We start from the raw sequence: 12,398 nt of genomic DNA on the forward strand, positions 1-12,398 counted from the left end.
AATATGCACTTGTAGTTTTTATTTTTTCATGTTATGTGTGTATTGCTTTTTATATTTCTAAAGCAGATGAACAAAAGTAGACAGTGATTGCCTCCTTCTGTCCAATAGGTCATATCATAGGTCTAGAATAAATGCAGACACACTGACCTCCAATAAAACATTCTTCTTTCTTTTATATATTGAAATAGTTTTGTGACAACCAGCTGTCTCTTTTTGTCTGTGGTTAAAATATTTCTGAAATACTCCAGTTCACACCTACACATGGAGATGTTCCTGGCACACAAAATAAAATTGGACACTGCTTCACCTTCCAAGAGAGTAAATAGTGAACTCAATATCCTAGCGACTTTGTAAGCAAACTTCTTTTTGTAGCTCCCAATATTAGCTATTGCAGGTGTTCAGTGGAACAAACTATATTTTCAGTTCAGTTTTATCAACAGCATTATTTGTGCCTGTGATGCAAGAGCTCATAAATGCAGGAGACAGACATAACTTCCTCTTTCCTTCAGGTTTTGACTTGTTTCTACCCCTTGATATGGCAGTATCAGCTAATAATATGAAAAAGAACAAAATAGTAAGGTTGTTCATTTTATTTATTGTTTCAGAAGGACATATAGTGCCCCCCCCCAAGTGAGCTCACTTTGCATTTAATGCAATAAAACTATAAAAGAAATTTTGCTAGACTTGCCATTTAACATAGCATTATAATCGTTGCCCATCACAAGAACCAGTGGTTACTTCCATTTGTGACATATGAATTAAAGGAATTTCAGAAAAGGCTTCTCAGATCCTTTGAAAGCACCACAAAAGCATCACCTCGTCCGTATGTCTACTACTGCAGCTTTATTAAGAAAAACAATGACAATCGTTAATTGTTTAAGGCCCAGTCTTGTTGCTCCCAAATTTTGTTACAGGCACTTGTTTTACTGTAGAGAGCTCTTCAGCTTTTGGTGAAGCCCCCATCTGATGGGCATGGGACGCAGAGCCCATCAGTCAGCATAATGTTCCCTATTGAATGTACAGAGACAGTTAGTCATTAAAGCTCAAGCAAATCCATTTTCCCATTGAATGAAATGCTCTTAACACCTAAGAAGAAAATTTAAGAAATTATTACAATTATAATACTAAAATAATTCTGTATGCAGATAACATTCCTCTGAATTCCCAGGAGTGACAGCACAGCTTTCCAGAATTGATATCATCAGGACCATAGAATTTTGAATATTTCAATTTCTGTCTCCCATGATGTTACAAACACCAGCTGTTCTATATGCCTTAGTTCCTAATTCACTAGGATATGGGTTTTGGCCTGTGCTGTGGATGAAATCAGGCTTGCAACCATTGTCCCTGCTCCTAAAATTGAAGCGTTGCTCTACAGGCTCCTGAATGGACCAAAATGTTTAGGATGAACTCAGAAATAGATAGAGAGTAACAGGCAGAGATCCCAAACATAAACCTCTGCTTTGGACCCCTTTTTATCATGAAACCTCAGGGCTGTCTCTTTCCTGAATGTTTTTGAAGCAGCCACCAGCATTGCACCAGTTTGCAGCAACCTACTGCTCTCTTTGGTCTCTCCCTCTGGGCAGCTCCCGAGATCGTTCCCTGTATCTGAAGCGCTTCGGCATTTAAAGAAATACCCAGTTCAATTTTCCACAAGTAGGCAGATATTATAAAGAATTGCAGGCAAATATGCTAGTTCTTACCTCCCACAGGTCTAGAGTTAGCACAACACAAGCTCAGTTCAATCTCTGAGACATGAGAGACTCCTCAGAAATGATTTTGAAACTGTGCTCTCCTCCTCACTTTGCACATCAGGTCGTTTTCCATTTTCTCCTGAAAAACTTCTTCAGCCTTTCTGTCTCCATTCTCTACAGCCCTGGGAGCTTCCTGCCTTATTTGTTCCCAGTTAACAGAAAACTGCTAACGGCTAACAATTTTCCATATAAAAGAGTCTGGTTTCCTTAAACCTTTCCTCAACTTAGTGACTTCACCCCCCGGGTAGGGAGGCTGAGCCAAGTATATCTGCAAGGAAATATTTTTCCACCTTCTTTCTAAAGACAGTATAGATATATATATATCTACACACAGTATATATATATATATACACACAGCTATGTTGTCTGTCAGTCCATGCTAATGATGTTTTGATGTGCTCTGCAATTTCAACTACATTCAGCAGAAAAGTACAGCTCATGAAGGCAACAAATATCAAAAATGTTAATGAAAATGGATTATTGAACTCAGTGAGAGACCCAAATTAACATCCTCGATGTACTGTGAGATCAATCTTCTCAATAGACACTGGAGAATCCACATGGCAGAGCTAGAAGCAATCAGACCTCATAGTTCCACTAAACATATAACCATATCTTAAATTTCTTTAGAGTGCATTCCTTTAAGATGAGAGACTAGTTTGTTTAGGCTAACATTTTACTTATTTCAGTCTTATTAAAGTGTTTTATTCCCTGATGTGTTAAAGTGGTCCTTCACTGAGCAGACAGACTTAGCAACAATATTTATTCTGATATTGATTGGGAAGTTATTTGCACTGGTAACTCTTTTTATCTTCTCAGTCACCACTGTGCTACTGGGATCTTGTTCTCAGACAGAAATGAACTGCATCTAATATTCCAGTTTGGGATGGTGGGTACTTAAGGATCTCATTAAATTTCTCCCATGCTTTCTTCAATACTTCTGCACAGGAAATATCATTAATCCTATGACATCCTGGGCTATCTTTACAAAATATTTTAAAAATATTTATCTGCATGGAAATATATATGTCTCAATGGGCTCTTTGTTTTTATCTATATGTATGTAGTACAGTGAATTCATTGCTTTTGTCTCACGTGAGGGATGGTCAAACTATGGTCCAGAAAACAAACCTAGTCTTCAGGATTGCTAGATCTGACCTTTGAGGATGCAGGCTGGGCAGCAAGCTGGGCATGTTGCACATGTTGTTTTGTGCTACATAGGAGGCTGCATGTGGGTATAAATCTGCAGTGGTTTATTAGGTCAGATGTAGCATCACGCAACGATGGTGTCACTGTCATCTGCACAGATTTGGCCACCAAATACCTATAAAAGCCAATCTCTAATAACATAAAGAAAGGGTCATCTCTGGTGCAGATTATTTAAACCATGCACACAGAGACCAAGTGCTTAAGAGGACAAAACCATAGCTATAACCTTATTGTCCTCGTTTCGGCTGGGATAATTAATTTTCTTCCTAGTAGCTGGTATAGTTCTGTGTTTTGGATATAGGATGAGAAGAATGTTGATAACACACTGATGTTTTAGCTGTTGCTGAGCAGTGCTTACACTACTTCAAGAACTTTTCAGCTTCTCATACTGCCCTGCCAGCGAGAAGTCCAGGGGTACCCCAGAAGTTGGGAGGGGACACAGCCAGGACAGGTGACCCAAATTGGCCAAAGGGATATTCCATATCATATGATGTCATGCTGAACAATAAAAATGGGGGGGGTTAGCCAGGGGGTGGCAGCCCACTGCTCAGGGACGAGCTGGTGTTGTTCAGTGGGTGGTGAGCAATTGCATTGTGCATCACTTGTTTTGTATATTCTTTTATCATTATTGTAATTTTCCCTTCTTTTTCTGTCCTCTTAAACCATCTTTATCTCAACTCACAAGTTTTAACTTTTTTCCGATTCTCTCCCCATCCCACTGCGGGGGGAGCGAGTAAATGCCTGTGTGGCGTTTAGCTCCCTGCTGGGTTAAACCACAACAGTCCTTTTTGGCACCCAACATCGGGCTCAAAAGGTTGAGATAACAACATGTCCAACCAGACTGCGTTAAAACAAATTTGTTATAAGCATTCATTATATTAGTTTAATAGCGGCTGGTCACAATGTTGATTTATTTGCTCTCGGAGTTGTTTTGTTTGTTCTCAGAGTTGTGTTCTGTAACACCTTACTTGCTGTATGTGTTCCCTGTTGTGCTGTTTATCCTCTCTGGGGGCTGGATTAAGGTTTTGATTTTGCTGTACTGTGTAACACTGGCTTACGATATGATAAAATTACTGGTTGTGAGACTAATCTGGTATTTGTACTCAGCATTGCCTTCATCTCCATACTTTGGGAACCATCGCTCGGAAACTATTAATAATTACGCTTTACCTTTTCTCTTCAGAGAGCCAATTTATGGGGTAGACAAGGGGGAACACTTTCCCCCACTCGTTCACCTTCCCTTTCTTCTCCAGGCTAGTTACAATAGCTATTGAGAATTTTTAATATGCTTGAGATGTTCAAACCAGCATGTTCCTATTGCTACGTCTCCTGAACGTGTTTCAGGTCTTGTTTAAGGTTAAACAACTATTTAAGAATATGGCTCAAAGATCTGCCCCGAGGCTGGATAATTATGAGTGGCAGGGTGTGTGGGATAGTATGGGCAAGTACCCAGGACAGTGGTCACCTCCAATGTTTTGGAACTTCACCCCTGAACAAGTGCAGAATCCTGAAAAACTAGTAAAATATTTGGAAAAACTATGCTGTCACCCTGGCAATTCCAGAGAGACACAAATCACTGCAATGTACTGGGGCCTGGCCCATGCCTGCCGAGCCCTGTCGAACACTATTCAGTACCCTCAAGGGGCAGAGGAGGTCTGGATCTGACGACAAAATGACAGGCACTGCGGTTACTCCAACCCCTGTGACAGGCACTGCAGCTGAATCAAAGAACGAACCCGTGCCAGTATCAGTCGCCCCTGTACACAAGAAGAAATACTGGGTGCAATTCAGCTGGTTTAGTAAGGGAAGAAGCTCTTACTAAGAAGGGGAAGGAGGAAGAAGTGGATGAGGCAGGCTACTCTGAAGCAAGGCCATCACGAAGAGGAGGAAGAGGCAGAACTCGTAAACGAGGTGGTAACCACCCGATCCCTATCCCCGAGTGAGCTGCGAGATACACAAAAAGATTTCAGCCATCTCCCAGGTAAGCACGCTGTCACCTGGTTGCTCCGATGCTGGGATAACCTGGAATTAGAAGGTAGGGAAGCCCAGCAGCTGCGATCCCTTTCTAAGGAAGGGGGCATTGATAAAGCATTTGGAAAAGGGGCACAAGCCCTCAGCCTCTGGAGGCAACTCCTTTCGGGTGTGAAGGAAAGGTATCCCTTCAAGGAAGATGTTATATGTCAGGCGGGCAAGTGGACCACCATGGAGAAAGGTATCCAGTACCTGAGAGAATTAACCATGCTGGAGATGATTTATGATGACCTGGACAACTAGAGTGGAGATTAACAGTAGACTATCGTGGCCTGAATGAAGTCACGCTGCCGCTTTGTGCTGCCGTGATGGACATGCTAGAACTTTGCTATGAACCGGAGTCAAAGGCAGCCAAGGTATGCCACAGCTGATATCGCTAATGCGTTTTTCTCAATCCCTTTGGCAGCAGAGCGCAGGCTGCAGTTTGCTTTCACTTGCAGGGGTGTCCAATACCCCTGGAATCAACTGCCCCAGGGTGGAAACACAGTCCTACCATTTCCCATGGACTGATCCAGACTGCCCTGGAGCAGGGTGAAGCTCCGGAACACCCGCAGTACGTTGGTGGCATCATCGGCTGTGTGGTGCTTAGCTGCCTGCTGGGTTAAACCACAACACCCTGTACAGAGCTGCATCACTGAAAACGGTTACAGAAAGAGGTTCAGAACGAGCTCTTCAACACTCTTTTATTTTTTTTTTTATTCTTATGTGAGGAGTAGTATTATCATACATATGAAATTTACAGTGCGACAGTACAACTCTGTGAAGAGAAAGAAGAGATTTCATTTAATTTTCCTAATAATAAAATCAGTGATTTAAAGGCTGCTGTATCTTCTTTTAAACATTGAATTCCTCATCTCAGTTCCTCCAGAGACCATGGCGAAATGTATTTGTGAAGGAAAAGAGATATATTGGAGAAGTAATAGTATCCCATGAACAACCAATAAACCAAAAAGTAATTATTGATGAAAATATTTTTCTTCACAGCATTAATTTGAGAGGATCTGTGAGTTTGATTTTGACATATACATTATATAGGAAAAAAATAATGTTGTTCAGAAACACAGCAAATGAGGTACTGAAGCAGAACATCCCCTCCTTTACCCCTCTAAAGTGGCTTGCAGCTCATATCTAGAGGGCTAAAAAAACCCTCCATTACAATATTGATTGCACTTTGTTATTCTGCTTTAGTGATTAAATACATCAGCCACACCATCAAAGCATTAAGTCCTGATTAATCATTCTCAGAACCCCAGGAGTAATATACAGAGCATTTATTTAAAGTGTAGGTAGAAAGACCAATTCAGGATTTATTCTTAGGTCAGCTGGCAGTTGTCCTTTGACTTTCCTTGGGCTTCAATTCCTTTTGCTTCAATTTCTCACAATACCTTACAGTTCTTATAACTGACAGCAAACAAACTACCTTGGGGCTAGAATCTGCAGTTTGGGAATGGTGAATATAATTAAGGCTGAGGTGCTGTGCTGGTGTGGTGGGTTAACCTTGGCCAGCTGCCCACCCAGCTGCTCACTCACTCCTGCTCCTCAGTGGGTCATGAAAGAAAATAAGGGGAGAAAGCTCATGGGGAAAGACAGGGAGTTCCATTGCCAATTATCATCACAGGCAAAATAGACTACACTTTTATTTATTGATTGTTCGAATAGTTTTGGATAGTGAGAAACAAAGACAACCACTAAAACAACAACTCCTCCTCCTCTTCCTCCTCCAGCCTCAGGGTCCCTCTGCTGCTGCTCCCTCCTTGGCTTCCTCCTCCTCTGCCATGTTTTGCCCTTTCTGCAAAGTTAATTTTCCCACTAACTTGGGTACTCTGTTCAGATGGAGAAAACCTGCATGGAAATGAGTGGGCTGGAACAAACCTCTCTGTGTCTGGATTTAATTCACAGTTGACATGACTGCCCTAGTCCTCGTGGGGTTTTAAGTCTTTGGGAAGAGTTCATCTCTCTCCAGATCTCCTTCCCTGGGCATCAGTCACAGAGATTTGCTGGAACAGACTCTGATCTCCTTTACAGCAGCTTGCTGCTTCTTTCTTCCCCTGACTTTTAACCTGTCAGTCCCAGCTCCTGCATGTCTATTTACTCCCAAGTCATACAGATTTTTACCAAAGGGGTAACCTCCCACTTCCTAAGGAAATCTATCTCCGTTGAGAGTTGGGCAACACTAATAATCGACTATTAATATTATTTTTCTTGCAGCCTTTTTTTAAAAAACTTGAAAAATTTGGACTGAAAACAAAAAAGCAGAAGAGAACATTTAGTTATAATCTAAAATGACAATATTGAAAAATGTCATTCAAATAGAAAAGTAGATGATGCAAGAAAAATTCATACAGACATTTGCAAAAAATGCAAAAAGGTCTGAGCTAGCTTTTTCTATCCTCTAGGCCACTAAGATATAACCAAGCTCAAAGCTGTTAAAAAAAGATTATCATGGGGCAGTCCTCAAACTGGTAAACCCAGACTTCCAATAGGATTTATAACCTCCGGTCCATTGTTTCATTAATGCGAATACAGGATCAGTATCTGAGTGCGGTCCAGTCAGCTATAGTCACAGGAATCTTGAAGTTCAGGCTTTTCTAAAAGAAATCTTGTAAAGATCCTGTAACACAGAGAAGAAAAAAAATCATACTGATTTATGTAGAAATCACACAGAAAAAAAAAAAGCATTAGGAATTTTTTGCTGGTCTCACTGTCTTTAAACCTCATTTCTTAACCCTCACTTGCAAATGAATTAATGAATAAAATAGAAATCAGAAATGCTACTCCTTGTCAGTGTAGGATTAAACTACAAGGAGGAAGAAATGTTTGCCTCTATCTAGGGCAGTTACAGAAGAACAAACAGCCACAGTTTACATTCCTGCCTCCGAGCAAAGTCTTTGCCTGGGGGGATAGTCTTTGTTTTGGATGAAATGAGCACAATCCGAGCTGTAAATGACAAACTAAGCCAGGAGGAAATTTCAAGCAGATTCTCCAGATGAGTGAGATTGTAACAAATCCGGAGCCACTAAGGACTTCTTGGTTGTCATTATTCCACACAGTCTAGCATTTTCACAATGATGCATGCAATGCTCTGTCTGGCAGAGTTCATATTTTCTTCTCCCTTGCTCTTTTGCTATGTGTTTTTTGAAAAAGAAAAAAATAACCCATGAGTTATTCTAAGCTTGCTATTTGAGAGGTGATAATTGCACGTGACTAAATTTCAATGTTCAAGATTTCCAGGCCTATTTTTGTACAAAGTAAGGAAGTTTTCCGTCTCACAAAACTGCTGTGCCTCTCCAGTTTATTCAGAAGAAAGGACTACTGCGCACACACACGGATAGGCATATATGTTTAGGCAGATGGATATGTTGAACAGTTCATGCTAATACCTGCACTGGGTTAGCTATACACCCTGCATCATGCAAGAATCTGTTCCAGTGAAGAGCGAATAAAAAGCTACAACAGTAGAAGTAGAAACAAGATCCTGGATATCGTGTCGTCCTCCTCAGAGTACAAGCTAGTTTCTTGTGTCATATGCTCTCTGTTGTTAATACTCACTTTGAATTTGTATTGCTCGAATGGTGAGCCAAGTCTCATGCTGAACAGGCAGTCAGATAGATCCTGTGGTTAGAAATGCTTTCTGTGACACATTTTATTCTGAAAATCATTGATGTCATCACCATAGAAATGTCTGCATACATATATTATTTACCTGGTAGAAGAAAATGATGTGTCATATTCTTGAAAATATGTACAAGGGCTATAGGAGATCGAGTTATTCAATTCCTATAGTCCTGACATATTTTTAAAGGTGTATCTTAGGCTACTTCCAGTTTTACATGCTGTCTTCTTCTGATATGACTTTAGTAGTCTAAATACACCTCTGTGGCATGAGGGACCCTCAGTAGCCAGTCCAAAACGATGAACATCTCTAGGCAGGAAGGTATATAGAGACTTTTGCTGCAATTCCAAATTCCTATTGCAGTTGTACCTGTATTGATGGAGGTATAATCTGTATATAAGGCAGGAGAAATGGAAATAATTAATTTCTTTGCCTTTTAGCCCTTAAATCAATTGTATCCAGAGTCTGAAACAGGTAGAGATTATCAGACCTTGAACAGGTTTCATTTCAAATAAATTAAGAGGAAATAAATCATTTTTAACATCTGATAACAAATTATTTGATAATTTTACACTTAAAAGGAGTCATAACAGAAATATAAATAATGTCCCTGTGAATAGCAGATAGTTTTACTATGATGGATGTCATTAAAATAAATGAGAGGAACACTTCTGCAAACATATAGACATTAATTAAATCTTTATTACAATATGAGTCTGTAGAAAAACATATTACACATGTCTGATATGTTAAAAAGTGTTTTTCCTCTCAATTATTACTGTATTAAATACTAATCTTATTTTTTTTTAGAGTGTAGCTAACTTAGAAAAATAATCTCCTGCATGTAGATCATTTCTTCATTAGCCTCTGGAGAAAATTATTCTCTCCCTGGGGATGAGTAATCTATACTCCTTCCGTTCTTCTGTAACTAGATTGTGTTTGCAAATACAATTGCATTAATAAGACTCCCACTTTCTCAGAGTCTTAGATAAGTTTAAATATAGCATTTTGGTAGTGCACTTATGATGAATGTATCTATTGCTACAGGCACTCCAAGACCAATTTTTCAGAGCTATCTACATATAGTTATTCAGGAAAAATGTGTTCACTATGTCCTGGGAGAGTTTAATGCATAATGACTGCCATTCTCTTTTCAAATTAAGTAAATACCTGTGCAAAGCAAGTTAGAACTGCAGCTCGCCATTTCTGTAAACCATGTTTTCCTGTGCTTATGCAATAATAATTGCATGTGTAACTCAGAGGCATCGTTATACTTATGTTGCATGTGCAACACCCTGAGTCCTCATAATAATATATGGAATAAAACCTTATTGTTCTGGAGTATTTTGATCCATCAGGCTAAGCATGGATCACCGCATTGCTGCTCCTTCTACTTTTGGATCATATACTCTGGAGGCTTTTGTCCTAAAGGAGCATGTAATATAACAAATGATTGACAACAGCAGTAAAATATCCTGGGAAATGGAAGTGAATCTGTAAAAAGAGTTTCTTGAGGTAGCAATGGTGTCCCAGGGAACGTTTGGTGTGACAACAGCTACCAGAAAGAACAAAATGTAAAAAGTAGGAAAAGAAAGGCTTAGAGCCATGGGATTTTGTTCTGAGCTTGTGGCCTGTGTATTAAGGAGTTCAATTTTCTTTTTCCTTTGTAGGGTGGAAAGGAGCTACAGGGTGACCAAAGCAGAGTGAGGGGAAACAGAATATATAAAATTGCATGTGACCAATTTAGGGAGCAACTCCAATAGGGTCAATTTGCATTTCTTTCTGTGTATGTGACATTTGTCAAAGGAAAGAAAAGGAAGCCAAGACAGACCGAGACCTTTATTGAGTCATTTCTCCTACACCTGTCCTTTGTACCAGTTCAAAGGCTAAGCTCATAAGCAAGGACATGTAACCTCTTTGCATTTTATGGCAAAGCACTGCATCTTAAATGTGGGGAGGCTCTTGATTTACCCAGATTCTTCTCTAACCTTGAATGACAGGTGCATATTATAGGTTCGGCATACAAAACTGCAACTTCATTCAAGAACTTGCTATCATCGAGATCTCAATGTACTGCACAGTTAAGCATTTTCCACGCAAAACTTTGATCTTCCCTTACTGCCTGTAATTTTTAGCAAAATATGTCTAACTGACTAGGTAGGGAGCCAGGAACACATCCCTTCTTTCCCAGAATCCTAATGAAGTTTTAAAAACGGGGAATATGCACTTTCTTTGTAACTACTACAAAATGGGTGTGCAGCTGGCTATAAAGATCTTGAGGAATTTAGTGGAAAAATTAAGTAGCAACTGTTGCTGGATTTTACATATTCAGTATTTTCACTAGGAATGCAAAAGACGGTATAGGAAAAGCACTTCAGGCATTAGAAAGAAAGAGGTAATTAAAAGATTTAAAAAGATAGGATTAAAATTCAAAATGATCTTGGAAAATTAACATGTGGGGCTGAGATTGATAGAGTGAGTCTCTTAAAGCAAAATGAAGAACCATTCTTCTATAGAAAATGCAATCCAACACAGAACTTTGTCATTGAAGAAAACTGGAAAGACAGTGCAACAGGAGGCAAAGAGCTGGCATATGATGGAGCATGAGGTATTAGTGTCATTTATATTTGTAAGAAAATACAGAAAACGTTGGTTGCATCAGTCAAACATCACACGTGGAACACAACAAAGAAATAACTGGCAGTGTGAAGCTGAATGGGAGATGTGGTCTCTTTACCAAAAAGGGATTATTGAGGTGCAGGTTTTCCCAATTTGTGCTATGTATTTCCACCAGTGTCAGAAGGATGAAGGTGTTCATGGCTTTTGGGACATGAACCTGTCTTTCTTCCCTTCCTAAAAACCTGTCCTCAGCCCATGCAAAATCTCTTTCCAGTTATTCTTTCCCTTTTTACCATTTTTTCCCACGACCTGAGGAATAGAAAGCTGAAAGAATCTATCTATCTCAGATGTGCATATACTACTACATGGTTCATTCTTCAACACTGACATGGCCCCAAGTACTCCGATAAGGCTTCAGACTGATTTATTATGCTCTCTCTAATCTACAGCATCTGAGAGCTTTCATCCAGCATTTAAGCGATATAAGTAGAGATCAGGTGGAGAAGGTGAGCATACTCATATTCTTGATCATATGATCAAGTAGCTACGGCAATGCATGTCGACTCACCAGTAGTAGAAGAAGGACTGGTCTGTGGCCTCTTGCAAGGGCTCAACCCACATAAATCTATGAATCTGGATGGACTACGCCCCAAGGTGTTGAGAGCAATGGCTGACATCATTGTTGCAAGGTCACAGTCTATAATCATTGAAAAGTCACAGAGATCAGGGCATAGCCCTCATGTCTAGAAGAGGGCAAAAATCATACCCATCTACAAGGAGGACCCAAAAGAGGAGCCAGGAAACTACAGACCCATTAGTCTTACTTCAGTCCCTGGGAAAGTAATGGTACGAGTCCTCCTAGAAACTATTACAAATCAAATGAAGCTGGTGATTGGGAAAAACCGACATAGATTTACCAAGGGCAAATCATGCTAGACTAACCTGATCACCCTCTACAACAAAAGAACATCATCCATTCACATGGGGAGAGCAGTGGTGGGGGTTACCTGGATTTCAGCAAAGAGTGTCCCACAGCTTTCTCCTGGACAAAGTGACAAGATAGAGGCTGGATGGGTGGTCTGTGAGGTGGGTGGGAAATTGGCTAACAGGCCTCACTCAGAGGGTGGGATCAATGGTTTTTACTCAGGCTGGAAGCCTGTCACTAGTGGAAT

This window comes from Harpia harpyja, chromosome 5 (assembly GCF_026419915.1).
Source record: "Harpia harpyja isolate bHarHar1 chromosome 5, bHarHar1 primary haplotype, whole genome shotgun sequence".
Lineage (NCBI taxonomy): Eukaryota > Metazoa > Chordata > Aves > Accipitriformes > Accipitridae > Harpia > Harpia harpyja.